Consider the following 17,973-nt stretch of genomic DNA (forward strand, 5'->3'; position numbering starts at 1 on the left):
TTTCCATGTGAAATGAAGCACGCTGTGAACATTTTTAAAATACAAGTTCCAGCAAAGAGCAACAGACATTGCACAATACAAAGGGATTTTAGTAGTTTGTAGTACATTGCAATTTAGTTACAATAGAACAATTATATAGTTATATACAGTTACATTTTCTAAGATAAAGACGATTTATTTAAATTTAATTAACAGAAGGATCAAATTATAGACTTCAGTGAGTATATAAGGAATAGCAGACAATGATGAAGTACTTAATAGTCAATGGGGAATCTTCTCAGGAGATAGCATTTTGTTATCTAATGCAAAAGACAGTCCAGTTCTATCAACAATGTCTGATAAATGTAACATTTAAAAAAAAGTCTCATTTCATTGCACATAAAATTTATTGGGCTCTAACTGGATTCTTTCAGGTGCATCCTATAAACAAACTGTAGTGAACAGTGTTAAATATTCAGTCCTAATTACTGGGAAATTAATGTACTGTAAGTACACCATAGCAATTATTACATTACAAATTGGAGCAGTTGCCATTAAAAAAAAATCAACATTTGACACATCACAGTGATTTCAGTACTGCAGCTTCTCGTATTCCAAGTTTGGGAAGATAGTGGACTTAGTGTAAGTAACGGAGAACATCAGTGTTACATTTTTCATGATACTCGTGCAAGTTATAACTGAATGTTGTGGGAACTGTCATAAGAACCATGAAATTTATAGTGTAGTTGGAGATAAAGTCAACAGCAGGCTTGAGAAATTATTTATTAAAGTTCAAAGATAAAGTTCACAGAATATTTATTTGGCTGGTATGAACATTATTCAAAAAACATGTCCTAAATATAAAAGTTGATTACTTTTTAATCTGATTTCATTTTATTAAAATATTTGTGGATATTTACAGATCTTAAAGAAAAGAAAAGAAACACCCATAAATTCAATATCCTAGAATCTGAGTTTCAAAATTACATTACTATAGGATAATAAGGGTTCAGAACTTACTAGTGAGTGCCCTTGTCACACTGTGACTATAGGAAAAGCCAATAGCCACCAACATTTGTGAAAAGAAACATTTATCCTTCTTAGCCCCCACACCATATATAGATATATATATGAAATACAGCTAAGAAAACAATGCAAAATACAAAAATCTTGCCTTTGAATCTGGCCATAGAAATTAAGATACATGCCAAAGGTCCTGTTTTAGCAATCATCATATCTGATCATCTACAAAATCCACTTGGACATTGCATTACTATTAATAGTTCATATAAAGGCCATAAGGATCTGAAACAAATACGTAAGAAACCAAAAATTGTGCTAAAAAATTAAAAGGTAATTAAACACAAAAGGGGCTGATTCTTGTTTAAACTAAGGCCACTTTACTCCACTCTGACAGTGTTAATGAGCCATAAAGTGGATATAAACTACATTTACACCCACTTTAAGGCTACTTTCCTTTGCCGGGGGGGTATAAAGTAGCCTTAATGCAAATGGGAATTTAGCCCTGAAGTGTTTGGTGCATAGAAACAGTTAGAGAAAAGAAGAGGATTAGTGAAATTCTTGGATTGTGATTAAAAAATAATGCATTTTTAAAATGTAAATTTCCTCTGGTTTGTACTTATTGTTAACTGTTTAGAATATTTTAGTAAATCGTGATTACAAGTATGTCTTTTCCAGGACTTCATGCACCCATTGTATAGGTTCAATCATTACATAATACAGAACTGACACTGCTGGAGGCATATATGGGAAAGATGCAATAGTCTCTGAGCTGCGAAAATTACCCAAAGCGAGTGTGATTGGCAAATATCTGAGGCTATACTTCCAACCAGGGATGACATGTATATATACACACACTGGATCTTTTTCAGTTTAATCCAAATGTGGTTACCAAATTGTACAATAAAGTTGAAGCATCCATATTTTGAGATAAGTTTATAGTTCCCCGTCCCCATTACAGTATTTCACATTTTTTGGAAGCAGTTGCTCAGTTTAGGTGATCACTTCCTACTTGTTAACACCATTTTAGCTGCTAGTAATTTGTTTGTTTGTTTAACAGCAGCTCAAGATGTTTCCAGATACAAAAATCAGATGCTGAGAAAAAGTGGTTATTTGTTTACTAGTAATTGATAAATAAATTATTAAATGACCAAAATGTTTAACTCTTCAATATAAAATCATGTAGGTCTATCATATGATATACATTATTTTAAATAAATATTCAGTAACTTTCTAGATCTACCTTAAGGTTAATTTTCATCACTGCCTCTTTCAAGTAACGGTTTTAGAGAGAAATATGGTTCTTTCAAAGATGAAAGGGAGCCTCTTATTTAGCTTAATCTTCACCAGTAAAGAGATTCAAGCTCAACCACAGGGGATATTTTAAACCATTTTAGAGATAAGAGGTTCACCTATTTCAACCTTATGTAAATGAGCTCCCAAAATAATTACTCTTAATCTGACAGATTTTAGTAGGAAACTTTGTTGACAGTTCAGATATACAAAAATCACCTCCGTTCTAACAGCAAACACTTGTCTACATCACTTTTACATTTTGCCACAGTACAAAGCAAATTCCACTTGAAATCAAATATGTTATTGCCAGAGTACAGGATATGCTCTCTCTAGTTCATGGCTATATGTAAGTGTAACTGACTCTAAAATGCTGCTTGAGGTATTGTAGTTTTTAATTCTACAGTGAATTATTCTGATTCATTAATTTCCACTTCATTCAGGAGATAAAAAATAAACTAACAGTTGCTTTATTTAGCTCATCCAGGTTTTCTAGTGCCATAATTAATTAGATTCCTCAGTCTTCCCTTTGTGAATTACAGAGACTACAGACATTTGTCATTTACACAGATGAAACTATTTGCATCAGAGATTATTTCAACTTCATCCAGATGTAAAGAAGGAACTGTCTTCTTTCAACATTGATTTGTTTTTATGAAGTAATGTGTGAGTAAGCACTGCTTGTTACTAAGTCTAGTTCAGTAAATAGTAAATTACGTATCTAAAAGTAAGATTAGGTGTCATTTCAGCAAAATGATCTCATCTACATATACTAATATCCATGTATACACACAAATGCAGGGAATTCATTCTGAACTATAACCACCATTAAAAAGCACTGAGAAATGGAGCTACTGTAGCATTATAAAATATGTTTGTCTCCAAATAATCAGCCTTCCACAAAAGGGGATACTGACGAAAAAAGTAGTAGTATACCAAACTGAGCTTCAAAATGAACATATTTCTGGAATCTTTGAAAAGGACATTAATCATGTTGTTTTAGCTGTATTAGGCCCCAGTCCTTCCAAGATTTATTTACTGTATGTGCTTAATTTTATATACTGTTAGTAGTTTCACTGAAGTTAATGGGACGACTCACAATGCATAAATTAGGCATGCTCACAAGTTTGGAAGGACTGGGGACTTTGTTTGTTTTCAGCTTTGTGGTCTTCAGTTAGGTTTTTAAAATAAGATATTTACAAACCTGTATTTTAATAAGGTTATTGATTTAATCTCCTCTTTAGGAAGCACTAGAAATAGTGTAAACTAGTTTGTCTAAATAGCTTAATTTGCATATTTTCCCTGTAAAGCAATTTTGCCATCTTTAAGGCCTTATATCAAATCCACTTTTAAGTTATTTAACTTTGCCATAGTTTACTTAAACTGTTTACTCATATTGTGTGCCATGCATTTTCAGCACAGGCTCCAGGGGCATTCCTGATGCCTTCAATCCCAGATGTACCGTCATCATTTCCACTAGTTGCAACAGGGTTCCTATTGTCAGCTGTGAAGACCCCTAAATATTTTGTTTTTCAAAGAAGCCACATTTGACCATTGGGAATCAAAGTCTATAAGGAACAAAGGCTCAAGAGTCACAACCATCAAAATGCACTCTCCAATGCATCTCATTTTGGATTGTTAAAGTTTTGACTCATGTCTGGAGTGGTGGGAGTTTGGAGAATATAATCTCCTCTGATCCTGCTGCAGAGGAAAAGCACAGTTCCCCTCCTTCCCATCTGCTTTGATAAAGCACAACTCCTGAACACCCTTCTGCAAAGCGTTTGTAATTATAAAAAGTCCTTGATAATTTCTTGTTCCTGTCTCTCGTCCTATTCAACAATTACAATCTGGCCTTTTGAGATCTTCATGGCAGACTGATTTTTCCTCTTCAGTTGATTGATGGCTGTCAGCCCTTGCTTGCCTTGACATAAGTGACAAGAGCATTCCAAGTTCTCTGCCAGTGTCTCCTTACACATGGTGTTCTAAGCAGTAACCTATATGCCTGTATGCTTTTTTATTACTTTTTCAAGAAATAATTTTGATAAATGCACTGAGTGTGTAATGAGAAAAATCACTAGTTATAAGAGCTTGATATTATTATTATTATGTGCAAGTGTAATGGCATGAGATACTTGGCTGCTATCCCTGTAACTAGTTTTCTCTGATTAAAAGAAATGGAAAGTGCAGCTTACCATGCATTGTCCTTGATTAACAAAATGCCAATACAATGACGATGCATCATCTAACTACATTAACAGTTTTTAGTCATTTATAATACAATAGATGCTTTATTTTAGATCTTATTTGTACCTCAGGACAGCAATTCATTCAATTAAATTACTGTTTAGAAAGATAATGAAAAATAGAAATGATGTTTCTTCCAGAATAAATTGCTACAGATGTATCACATGAGAACAGTAGTCACCACTGTCTAAACCATCATATAACTTAGAATTCTAGAACTATCAAGCATGTTTCAAAAAGATATCTGTAGTATGTAGATTTGTGTAAAGTTATCAGTTTGGCCCAAACTGCTACTTAAAATGTTTGAAATTAGGAAATGAGCATGCAGTTTTCGAGGAGTTGTTCTTAAATATTAAAGAACAAGAACAAAGAAACCATGAAAAAGAATAAAACAATAAAACAATAAAATTATCTACAAGGTCTATTTTTTTTCAAGTAACCTTTAAAATTCTGGTATATTACAAAAAAGGTTATATTTCCAGATCCATCGCCCCTTGTTTCTGGGAAACAACCAGGAAAGGAAAAACAAATTCGGACTGGGTTTAACATTTTCTTTTAATGGAGTACTACACTTGATTGTATTTATATTTATCTAGATAGATAGATACATAATCAACACTCACATATACTTTTTATAATATAACATGCATGAGATAAATATAAAAGGCCATAGCTTTCTGATGATATATTGTATAAAGCAATGGTACTTAACCTTGGAGAGCTAGTAAGACACTTTTCAATCTACTGTAGTTCCAGAGAGCTAGCAAAATAAGTGTACTGTGACATCCTGACATTGCACAATGATGTCTGAGTTGTGACCCAGAAGTTGCAACAACTCAGCAGTTTTAGTTTATTGACATCTTCTCAAGAGAAACATCACAGTGAAATATCATAAAATGTTATGTTGATTATTTTGTGGCACAATGTCTCTTTATGACACAATATTTTAGGTCAGATCCTTGAGTGTGGTCCAAAAGTAGAGTGCAAGTTGGGGATGGTGCACAAAGCTTAAAGCTGTCTTTGTACTCCCCTGATCCTGGTGCTACTGTGTGTGTAGCTGTTCTCTCTGCACCTTGTTAAAGCAGCCTCAGGGCAGCCTGCTCCCATGGAAGAAAAAGGCAACATTTCTATTCATTTCACTGTAGAGAATATTTGGAATTTTGTGCAGTAAGCAGCCAGCAAAGTACTAAACTATGATAACTGTGCTATTTATCATTTTCGTAAGATTTTAAAATTACACTCTGCAGTTTTCTAGGGAGTTAAGAATGCCATCTTAAAAACTTCTTGGGCCAGATCCTTTCCTTGTCTCATGCCCCTTTATGTTGCTTTAACAATACAAAGATGATGGAGAACTGCCTGTATAAAAGGGCAGATGGGGATTGCCTTGAGGTGGGTACAGCTGGCTGTATGCCATTACACATTCCCTAACAAGCGTAGAGACTACTCCTGGGCAGGCCATAGCTGGAAGGAATCACTGCCAGAATGTACTGTGAGCTGGAAACCCTTAGCCAGTGGAGACTGTTCTAGCTTGCAAAATTTACGGAAGCCCTCAGAGCATTATGGCTTATGAGGGAATTTAGTAGCAGCCTGAAGTAGTGTGTTCTAAATTATGCTGGGAACTGAAGAAGAGCATGAGTTCTGTGCCAACCACAGCTTAGCTGGACCTGGCATGTGCCCCTTTTCCTGAAATATAATTAAATAATATCTGCAAGTGACAAAGTATTAATGGGAATATCATTTGAAGTTTGGATTGTAAAAATATAATTGGAGAAATTCATCCCCATCTATCAACATGATATCTCATATGAGAAATATGATGCCCTGGTGAAATGCTGAAGATATATATTCCACTTTCCTAAAAGATTAAAGAAAATAAATTTATATTTGAATGCAAATCACTCCTCTCATTCTTTAGTCTTTTAGGGGGGAAATGGCATACATATTCCCAGTCATTATAATAATACAATAGTGTGTACTTTCAATAAATGGTAGGAATAAAATAGTTAGTTTTCAGAATGGAGAGAGGTAAATAGTAGTGTCCCCCAAGGGTCCGTATTGGGCCCAGTCCTATTTAACATATTCAGAAATGATTTAGGGAAAGGGATAAACAGTGAGGAGGCTAAATTTGAAGATGATACAAAACTACTCAAGATAGTTAAGTCCCAGGCAGACTGTGAAGAGCTACAAAAGGATTTATCAAAACTGGGTGACTGGACAACAAAATGGTAGATGAAATTCAGTGTTGATAAATAAAAAGTAATGCACATTGGAAAACAATCTCAACTATGCATATAAAATGATGGGGTCTAAATTAGCTGTTACTACTCAAGAAAGAGATCTTGGAGTCATTGTGGATAGAGCAATGATAACAAAGCATAAAGGGCTCATCCTGTGAAGTGATGAGCATAACCTTTCAGGGCTTATATATCATTAACTCCTATTGAATTTAAGGGGTGCATATTTGTCTATTAAGGAAGACACAATCTATATGAATATGAAATCTAGATACATTATAGAAGATCTACTGTACGAAGAATACAATGTTTTAATAACACCTAGCTATAGAAATGTCCATTCTTCAGGATATGCCATTTTATGATTTACTGGGGAAAGATGAAGAGATGTGAAAATAACATGAAGTGAACTTTCAGTGGTCATTAGAAAAATTTTCAGTCAGATTGTAAAACTATTTCCTTGGCAGAAATCTTCACATCAGTATTATTGTACACCAACTTTTAATCTAATTGATATCCGTGTTCAAAATTTGAATAGCCTGTAATTGGAAGCCTTGGGGCAATTTCTTCAAACTTGGAAATGTCTGGTTTGCAGTAAAACGAAACAAAATAAATATAAATAAATCAATCCAGACATATGTATTAAGGACTCCCAAAATGTCATCACAATGTGTCTTTCATCAATATAAATGTTCATATCAGCATTTTTTTCTTTTGTGCTGAAAAATAAATTAAACTGTCAAACCTACATAATTATCGTTTCCTCTCTTTACAGTCTCAATAACTGAGGCTTCAGCAAATAATAAAAACTAACATTTTCAAAGGTATTTGAACGTTTACTGAGAGAGTGCCTTAAGAAGAGAAAACCTGGGGAGCCTGGATCAATGGAAAAATAATCTGAGTTGGCAGAAAGAACAAGGAGTAATGGTCTCAAATTTCAGTGCGGGAGGTTTAGGGTGGATATGAGGAAAAACTTTTTCACTAGGAGGGTGGTGAAGCACTGGAATGGGTTACCTAGGGAGGGAGTGGAATCTCCTTTCTTAAAGGTTTTTAAGGTCAGGCTTGACAAAGCCCTGGCTGGGATGATTTAGTTGGGGATTAGGTCCTGCTTTGAGCAGGACCTCCTGAGTTCCCTTCCAACCCTGATATTCTATGATTTTCTGAAAGGAGTCAGAGGTTATACATTTTTTATGCTGAATTATTTAATAATCCACAGAGATAGGAGGCCATAACAGGAGAAAGTGGCTAGCCCAGTGGTTATGGTGGCAGCTACAATTCAGAAGATCTGGGTTCAAGTCCGTGTCGCATGAAAGACTTCCTCCTTGGTGTGATTTAAGACAAGTTATGTGGTTCCTCTGTGCCTCAGTTACCCATCTGTTGAAATGAGGATTGTAGTACTTCCTTATCTCACAGAGGGGTTGTGAGGCTAAATATATTAAAGATTGGAGGCGTTTTGAGAAACTACAAAAAATACTAATCAAAGTTTTCCCTTAGTCATTAGCAATCGTTTTTACTAATCAGTTATAAATAAAACATAATACAAATACCATATTTGCTAATATTTCAATATAGCAATAGGGAGAGATTGTTTCATTCAATGTAACTGAGTGAGATTTGGGGGGCACGGATCAGTGTATATGTAGCACTCCCCGTCACTACCCGAACTGGGCTGGGGAAGCTAATGATCCAACAAGCCGACCAAATTTGATGATGAATCCTGGTCACATGCCACCTGAGGCACACTGCTCATGTGCTAAGAAGAAGAAGTGAGATTTCATTTAATATTTTTCTTTGTAGCTTGTCAGAGCAAGAATCGGGATTTGTATTTCCATGGTGGCAGACAATTAAAAACTGCGTTGACAAAAGCTAATATAAAGAGTAAAAAGTTTCCCAAAGTTGTGGGTTTGTTTGTTTTTCCTTTTTTCAGTCTGAGGGCTCGTTTACATGGAGACACTCACAGGAAAGTTAATCCACATTAACCAAAGGTGTGAATTTAAAGTGTAGTAATTAAATTGCATTAAAACCCTGTATAGACACTCCCTTTCAGATTTAAAGTAACTTTATTTTGGGTGAATTAAGGTAAACAGAGCAGGACTTGGAGGAGGAGAACACAGAAAAGGAAATCTCCCTGAACAACTTCAACAGGCAGAGTACAGCCATAAAGGGAAACCAGTCCAATTCCCAGCCCCATGCACAGTGAAAGAACACCACAGATGTGCTTAGCATTTTACATGTAAAATGAAAGAGTGTGTCTCTGCCCCATTGCATATAAAATCAAAGACTGTAAACTGGCAATCAGACCCATGTGACCAGACCCTTGTACTTGTGTGGAATCCAAATAATATCAATGGGATGCAGGTATCAGGGACAGCCTATATGGTGTTCAAATGTCATGAACAAAATTATGTAGAACTGGAAGTGTCTGTCTGCGTGAATCCATCCGCAGGATTCGGACCTAAGTAACTTGATCTATCCAAAATATAATGAGTTCTCCTCACCTGGTGTTCGAGATCATAATTATATTATGTACAGTAACTCGTACAAGTTAGTTATTGGCATTCAGTTCTTTTTTCTTCTAAAAACAATAGATATCTGTTAGTTATCCCTTCATATAACTAAAGCCAGTATCTCAATACCAGTGACCCTTGCTTGTTTCATTATGTAACCAGCATGAATCAGTCTTTCAATGATCCACAACTATTTTAAGTAGATAATTACAATGAAAGAAATCAGTCTCGAACATCTGCCTCAGGGACTACATTATTACAGATACTATGCAAAATGTACTGCGTTGACTTCAACCTTCATTTTAGTAAACCTGTGGGTAAAATGAACTCATTTATTTACCATTTACCTTTCTGTGCTGTTTGCTTCTCATCAAATCTGAAATGATTCTGTCTCTAGAGACTGAATACATTTATTCACACAGCAGCAATATCGCAAAAAATAGCATGCTATACAGACTCTCTCTGATTCCTCTACACTTAACAAGCAGGGTAACTGAAAATAAGCATGTTTTCAATGAATGAGCAACCAAGCTTGGAAACACTAGTCTTGACTTTGTTTCTCAGGTTTTCAGTCTGTTCAGTGGAGATGATAACACTTGCCTATAGTGGTCACACATGTACAGTTTTGAGGTGTAACTGGTTTTATTAAGTACAGAGAATTTCCCTCAAATTGGCTGAATCTTTCCAAATGAAAAAACCTCCAAGTGTGACCATGTATTATTAATATCTCCACATTAAACTAATTTATATGATAGAAGCTGATATTATCTGGTGAACTTTTATAATTTTAAGATACAAGTTAAAACTCTTCTTACCACAGATAAAAACTATCCCCAAGTATGGTAATTAACTCAGTATTTTCAGTTCCCAAGTGAAAAGAAAAGAAAAGAAAAGAAAAGAAAAGAAAAGAAAAGAAAAAGAAGTGAGAAAGACCAAAACACCCCGCACAACAGCTGGTGTTCTTGTTTCTATCAGTTTGATTTTTCATGCTCAAGATGTCCTCTGGACTTTGCTTACTGTCATTTGGAAGAAAGATATGCCATTTAATATGCAATATTTATGCTTCTCTTTAACAAATGGCACTGAAGTCAGTAAATTAGTTCATACTCTTTTCTGAACAGTGTCTGTCAGGTCTTTTTATTCATTCTGTAAAGCATGTAGGATATTTTGGGTGTTGTAAAAATAAATGTAGGTGTTGACTGCTATTTAACCTTAATGTTATTAACTGTACTACAGCATTTATAGTTTTCCTCATATACCTAGAACTTCCCAAACGTTTTCATAGTTTTGACCACAGCTTAATGGAAATATGATGTTTTGATGAACGTCAACGTGACGGTAAAAGTAGACAGACAGACTGACTCCACAGGATCCTAAAACACCATTCCTCTTTACTTAACATGAGAGATACACAGATTTAGACAAAACAATTTAAAAAATGAAAATGCATTTCCCAGCCACAGTTTCGTCACCACTCTAAAGAGTTCTTCAGGCACAAGTCAGAGTCCATAGAGGACTCTAAGATCCTTCCACATCCCTGTCCTCCTGCACATGGCTTCTCATCCAGAACAAGGAATCGCTGAACTCTTCTGCTTCTCTCTCTTCCTCTAAAATAGTTGCCAAGAGACTCTCATTTATAGCCTCCAGCCACCTTTGTCACATGATTTTCTGATAAGGTTCAACAGGGGACCTCTATCAGGTGGCTTTGTTGCCAGCTAACCTCATTCCCTTAGTAAACCAGCCTGGTAGGAGCCAGCCTTTTGTCTCAAGGTGTTTCCATCTGAATAGGTGGATATTTAAGGTCTAATGACTGACCATTGTCCCTGATCCAGTAGATATATGCTACAGCCCTGTCAGCAAATAGTGGATTCTATATCTACAGAGACATTCCATGATACATCAATGTCATAACAACATCATTATATTAACCAGAATGTATATATTTTAGATAGACAGATTCCCCAAACTGTTATAATTTTGCCCAGCTTTAGCTGGGAGCAAATCTCATGATAGATACCTATAGCCCAGAAAAAAATATCACCCTATTAAAACTGGCCAAGATAATAAGTAGAACTCTTTCACTCTGAGTTAGGGGGATTATGGTGGGCAAGTATATCACAGACACAGAAAATTGGAAGGATTCTCAGGCTTAAAGAAGAGTTGATTTTATTATTCTCTGTGGCACCAACTTTTGGGTGCAATTGAGTCCACCAGGCAGGTTATTTTCCCTTTCAACCACATAAACATGGTGCAGTCTCTGGGACCCTGAGGTTCTTTGATTTTAACGAGATCACATATTTCCCCATTATCACACTACATCATGGGAAAGAGGTGGGATTTTTTGTTTTTGTTTGTTTGAATATTCCACAAGCAAAATACACAAAAGGAGGAGCTGAAGAGTTCCCACTAGATTCTGGATAAGCATTCTTTTTGGCTCCCCCTTTGGAATCTTTAAGTCTCTTCAGTTTCCACGAGTAGTTCCTTAGTCCATGAATTGACTGCTTCTCAGATCTAGGTTGCCATGGTTGTCTCTCCAATGGCTTAGCCTTGATGTTGTATTCTATCTGCTACCCAGCCTCTGCCCAGCATTTATGGGTAATCCTGGTGCATCCAAGTCTCCACCCTCCCTCCTATCAAGATTATCTGAAAACTGGTTTAGAATGATTAAATCTACCAGTTCTCCTACTGTGTAAGAGACAAGTCATTTAGTCTATCAGTCACCCATGGAAAAAAAAAAAAGACTTAACTTAGAACCACTGCTAATACTTCTTACCCAAGATACAAAACCAGTCCAAGACAGCAGGTTTGAAGGCTTCATTCTGACTGTGTTTTGGGCTGAAACCTGGGCCTACTGTTGTTGCTTCTGTGCTCCAATATCTGTTTTCCTTTTCATTTTCATCCTTTATACCTCACTTTTAAAACATTCCACTGCTCTCAACACCACAATGAGTAGGTGGCTTTCTGATTCTGCTTAAAATCCACACACTTTGTTTAGGGTTGAGAACATACCCCTTGATCAATATAATACACACTGCAGCCAAAAACTTCACACCAGGTATTGTGGTTCCTGATGTTCTTCCTGGATAACAGCCTGGACTCTAGACCTGTTTCCCCAGAGAACTAATCTCACCCCTTTATATTCAGCATACAGGATGGTCTTAATGAGATACATGCAATCAGCTCTCAGCAAAAATACCACCTGTGAATGGGATAGATTGGCAGGAAATCTCTGCCAGTCTGTAACGACGACTTCTCTGACCCACATCCAGGATCCTCAACAGGACATAAAATATCAAAACAATTTTAAAAGGTGGAAACAGAAAAAGAAATATCTTTCATCCACCTGATGATTTATGACATGCTCTCCATTCTTGGATCTTCCTTCACAGCAAAGAGACAGAGACCAAAGAAGATGTCACAATCAATTTAGATGGATCAGAGATTTTATTTTAAAAATCTCTCTATCCATAAGTATTTGTAAAGCACATTTCATGTTTATTGTTGACGTTCAAAAGAGCCTTTTGTCTTTGAAAAATGCTGTGTTGAAAAAAAAATGTCTTACAGTATGACCAGCAGAGGGCAACAAGAGAGACTCTTCCTGACCTCCTCAGGAAAGATTTCACAGTCTTGAGGCTGCTCTGCCTTCTGTTCTTTTGATTCTTTGTTTTGTATAAAGTAAACGTTCCCTGCTTTTGTGGGAGGAAGGAAAGGTAGCCTTTGCGATAGCACCATGGGCCTAGTCCATTGAGGACCCTATAATCAATATCTCAGTGGTGCTCCACCTGTGTCCTAGGGACATTTGTGGTTCTCTAAGTTCTACATTCAGGGTGACCATTTTAAGAAGGAATTGTATTGGATTTATGAATTGCTTCTAAGGGCTTCTACGGGCACAATGTTCTACGGGCACAATGTTCTGAAGAGTCAGAACAGGCTGCGCAATGGGGACAGGAGGACGGTGAAGAAATTTGGCAGCATCTGACCTCCAGAAGAAGAAAGGGGAGTGTCCATGTACCAGCGACACAGATACAGGTAAAGCAACCATATTCATGTTCTCTCCACAGGTACTAATGCAGAGAGTGGACTAGATGATACATCTGAGGGAAGGGAACAGAAGGAGACTCCGCCGATTGGAAGGCATGAGATACACTGTCCTAGGGGTGGGGGTTCCACGACCACCGCTCCCAAGAGGAGGAAGTGGGTGGTGGTGGTTGGGGACTCTCCCCTCATGGGGACTGAGTCATCTATCTGCTGTCCCGACCGGGAAAACCGAGAAGTCTGCTGCTTGCCAGGAGCTAGGATTCACGATGTGACGGAGAGACTGCCGAGACTCATCAAGCCCTCGGATCGCTACCCCTTCCTGCTTCTCCACGTGGGCACCAATGATACTGCCAAGAATGACCTTGAGAGGATCACTGCAGACTGCATGGCTCTGGGAAGAAGGATAAAGGAGTTTGAGGCGCAAGTGGTGTTCTCGTCCATCCTCCCCACGGAAGGAAAAGGCCTGGGTAGAGACCATTGAATCGTGGAAGGCAACGAATGGCTACGCAGGTGGTGTCTGAGAGCAGGCTTTGTATTCTTTGACTATGGGATGGTGTTCCAAGAAGGAGGAGTTGCTAGGCAGAGACGGGCTCCACCTAACGAAGAGAGGGAAGAGCATCTTCGCAAGCAGGCTGGCAAACCTAGTGAGGAGGGCTTTAAACTAGGTTCACCGGGGGAAGGAGACCAAAGCCCTGAGGTAAGTGGGGACATGGGATACCGGGAGGAAGCACGAGCAGGAGAGTGTGAAAGGGGAGGGCTCCTGCCTCATACTAAGAAAGCAGGACAAACAGCAAGTTATCTCAAGTGCCTATACACAAATGCAAGAAGCCTGGGAAACAAGCAGGGAGAACTGGAAGTCCTGGCACAGTCAAGGAATTATGATGTGTTTGGAATAACAGAGACTTGGTGGGATAACTCACATGACTGGAGTACTGTCATGGATGGATATAAACTGTTCCAGAAGGACAGGCAGGGCAGAAAAGGTGAGGGAGTGGCATTGTATGTAAGAGAACAGTATGATGCTCAGAGCTCCGGTATGAAACTGCAGAAAAACCTGCGTGTCTCTGGATTAAGTTTAGAAGCATGAGCAACAAGGGTGATGTCGTTGTGGAAGTCTGCTATAGACCACCGGACCGGGGGATGAGGTGGACGAGGCTTTCTTCCGGCAACTAATGGAAGTTACTAGATCACAGGCCCTGGTTCTTATGGGAGACTTCAATCACCCTGATATCTGTTGGGAGAGCAATACAGTGGTGCACAGACAATCCAGCAAGTTTTTGGAAAGCGTAGGGGACAATTTCCTGGTGCAAGTGCTGGAGGAACCAACTAAGGGCAGAGCTCTTCTTGACCTGCTGCTCACAAACCGGGAAGAATTAGTAGAGGAAGCAAAAGTGGATGGGAACCTGGGAGGCAGTGACCACGAGATGGTCGAGTTCAGGATCCTGACACAGGGAAGAAAAGAGAGCAGCAGAATACGGACCCTGGACTTCAGAAAAGCAGACTTTGACAACCTCAGGGAACTGATGGGCAGGATCCCCTGGGAGAATAACATGAGGGGGAAAGGGGTCCAGGAGAGCTGGCTGTATTTTAAAGAATCCTTATTGAGGTTACAGGGACAAACCATCCTGATGTGTAGAAAGAATAGTAAATATGGCAGGTGACCAGCTTGGCTTAACAGTGAAATCCTTGCTGATCTTAAACACAAAAAAGAAGCTTACAAGAAGTGGAAGATTGGACAAATTACCAGGGAAGAGTATAAAAATATTGCTCGGGCATGCAGGAGTGAAATCAGGAAGGCCAAATCACACCTGGAGTTGCAGCTAGCAAGAGATGTTAAGAGTAACAAGAAGGGTTTCTTCAGGTATGTTAGCAACAAGAAGAAAGTCAAGGAAAGTATGGGCCCCTTACTGAATGAGGGAGGCAACCCAGTGACAGAGGATGTGGAAAAAGCTAATATATTCAATGGTTTTTTTGACTCTGTCTTCATGAACAAGGTCAGCTCCCAGACTGCTGCACTGGGCAGCACAGCATGGGGAGGAGGTGACCTGCCCTCTGTGAAGAAAGAAGTGGTTCGGGTCTATTTAGAAAAGCTGGATGAGCACAAGTCCATGGGGCCGGATGCGCTGCATCCGAGAGTGCTAAAGGAGTTGGCGGATGTGATTGCAGAGCCATTGGCCATTATCTTTGAAAACTCATGGCGATCAGGGAAGGTCCCAGATGACTGGAAAAAGGCTAATGTAGTGCCATCTTTTAAAAAGGGAAGAAGGAGGATCCTGGGAACTACAGGCTAGTGAGCCTCACCTCAGTCCCTGGAAAAATCATGGAGCAGGTCCTCAAGGAATCAATCCTGAAGCACTTACACGAGAGTAAAGTGATCAGGAACAGTCAGCATGGATTCATCAAGGGCAAGTCATGCTGACTAATCTAATTGCCTTCTATGACGAGATAACTGGCTCTGTGGATGAGGGGAAAGCAGTGGACGTGTTGTTCCTTGACTCTAGCAAAGCTTTTGACACGGTCTCCTACAGTATTCTTGCCAGAAAGTTAAAGTAGTATGGGCTGGATGAATAGACTATGAGGTGCATAGAAAGCTGGCTAGATTGTCGGGCTCAATGGGTAGTGATCAATGGCTTCATGTCTAGTTGGCAGCTGGTATCAAGTGGAGTGCCCCAAGGGTCGGTCCTCAAGCCTGTTTTGTTCAATATCTTCATTAATGATCTGGAGGATGGTGTGGATTGCACTCTCAGCAAGTTTACAGATGACACTAAACCGGGAGGAGAGGTAGATACACTGGAGGGTAGGGATAGGATACAGAAGTCAATGTGGGCCCTAGACAAAGTAGAGGACTGAGCCAAAAGAAATCTGATGAGGTTCAACAAGGACAAGTGCAGAGTCCTGCACTTAGGATGGAAGAATCCAATGCACCGCTACATACTAGGGACCGAATGGCTAGGCAGCAGTTCTGCAGAAAAGGACCTAGGGGTTACAGTGGATGAGAAGCTGGATATGAGTCAACAATGTGCCCTTGTTGCCAAGAAGGCCAATGGCATTTTGGGATGTATAAGTAGGGGCATTGCCAGCAGATCGAGGGACGTGATCGTTCCCCTCTATTCGACATTGGTGAGGCTTCATCTGGAGTACTGTGTCCAGTTTGGGGCCCCACACTACAAGAAGGATGTAGAAAAATTGGAAAATGTCCAGCGGAGGGCAACAAAAATGATTAGGAGACTGGAACACATGACTTATGAGGAGAGGCTGAGGGAACTGGGATTGTTTAGTCTGCGGAAGAGAAGAATGAGGGGGGATTTGATAGCTGCTTTCAACTACCTGAAAGGGGGTTCCAAAGAGGATGGATCTAGACCGTTCTCAGTGGCAGCAGATGACAGAACAAGGAGTAATGGTGTCAAGTTGCAGTGGGGGAGGTTTAGGTTGGATATTAGGAAAAACTTTTTCACTAGGAGGGTGGTGAAACACTGGAATGAGTTACCTAGGGAGGTGGTGGAATCTCCTTCCTTTGAAGTTTTTAAAGTCAGGCTTGACAAAGCCCTGGCTGGGATGATTTAGTTGGGGATTGGTCCTGCTTTGAACAGGGGGTTGGACTAGATGACCTCCTGAGGTCCCTTCCAACCCTGATATTCTATGATTCTATGAAAGTTCATCCCTGAGCCACATCTTGTGATTTTTAAACTGAAGTGTTGGAATCAGCCACATTTCTATGGGGAAGAGTTAAGGAGTATTGTTCCCCAGCTGCCTCCTAGTGCTTCCCCTGCAGCCCTAAGAAAAAATCAAAGGAGGTCAGAGTGCTCTGAGCAGGTGCTGTCCTTTTCCTGCTACAGCTATTTAGTCACTCTGCCTACTCCGTTACCTGCTTCACTACAGATTGTGACAGCTCCAGGAAAAAATGGACAACGTCTTGACTGGCTCTGTCTCAGCCTTGGAGAGTGTTTAGCAATGGATTACACCTCTCACACAAACAGCTACAAAGGGCAGTCAGAATAGGAGGAAGAGAAACTGAGAACTAACAACGCTTATAGTTCCCTGATATCTTGCCTCAGTCTAGGGGCTGTTCTAACTTATGCCAGCTGGTGTACAGTCCCTAAAGGCCATCAAGTAGCTGAGGATAGTTGGATCACTGCACACTCCAGTCACTCTCCATCCATGCCTTCAACATGTCACCTGCATCAGGTATAGAGAGCAGAGAGACATAAGAACTCTATTTTAGAGCTAGGCCTTCTTGGGACTGCACTGCACTGGGGGAATCTCAAGCATGAGACTAGTTGGCTAGGTTCCATTCCCTTTCTGCTCTCTGTGCAGCACAAAGAAGTATAACAGAACAGAGAATTTGTCCCACAGAATTGATAGTGGCCCCTCGACCTTTTTGAAATAACACATTCATCTCTTAGGCTGAGAAGGTTGGAAACCACTGCAAAATTAGAACCTTGAATTGAATAGGATAGTGCACAGGACGCCAATAGAAACTGAGGAACATGGGCATTATATGCTCCCTTGTATGAAGCTCCCTCAGAACTGGGTGACACATAAATCCAGCCACTCCATTCTACATGCAATCTCACTGGATAAATGTTCACTTATTATGACCCAAGTCACATAACATGACTTTCTTTAAAACAGTATTTTGTAAAATATCTATGCATGAA

General features: G+C 39.2%; 1 protein-coding gene across 1 annotated transcript in view; it reads right to left on the reverse strand.

Moving 5' to 3' along the window:
- CSMD1 (CUB and Sushi multiple domains 1) overlaps positions 1-17,973 on the reverse strand; it is a 1,960,312-nt gene that overhangs the window by 118,465 nt on the left and 1,823,874 nt on the right. The gene's annotated exons all lie outside the window — the stretch shown is intronic.

Source organism: Natator depressus, chromosome 3 (assembly GCF_965152275.1).
Source record: "Natator depressus isolate rNatDep1 chromosome 3, rNatDep2.hap1, whole genome shotgun sequence".
NCBI classification, from domain to species: domain Eukaryota; kingdom Metazoa; phylum Chordata; order Testudines; family Cheloniidae; genus Natator; species Natator depressus.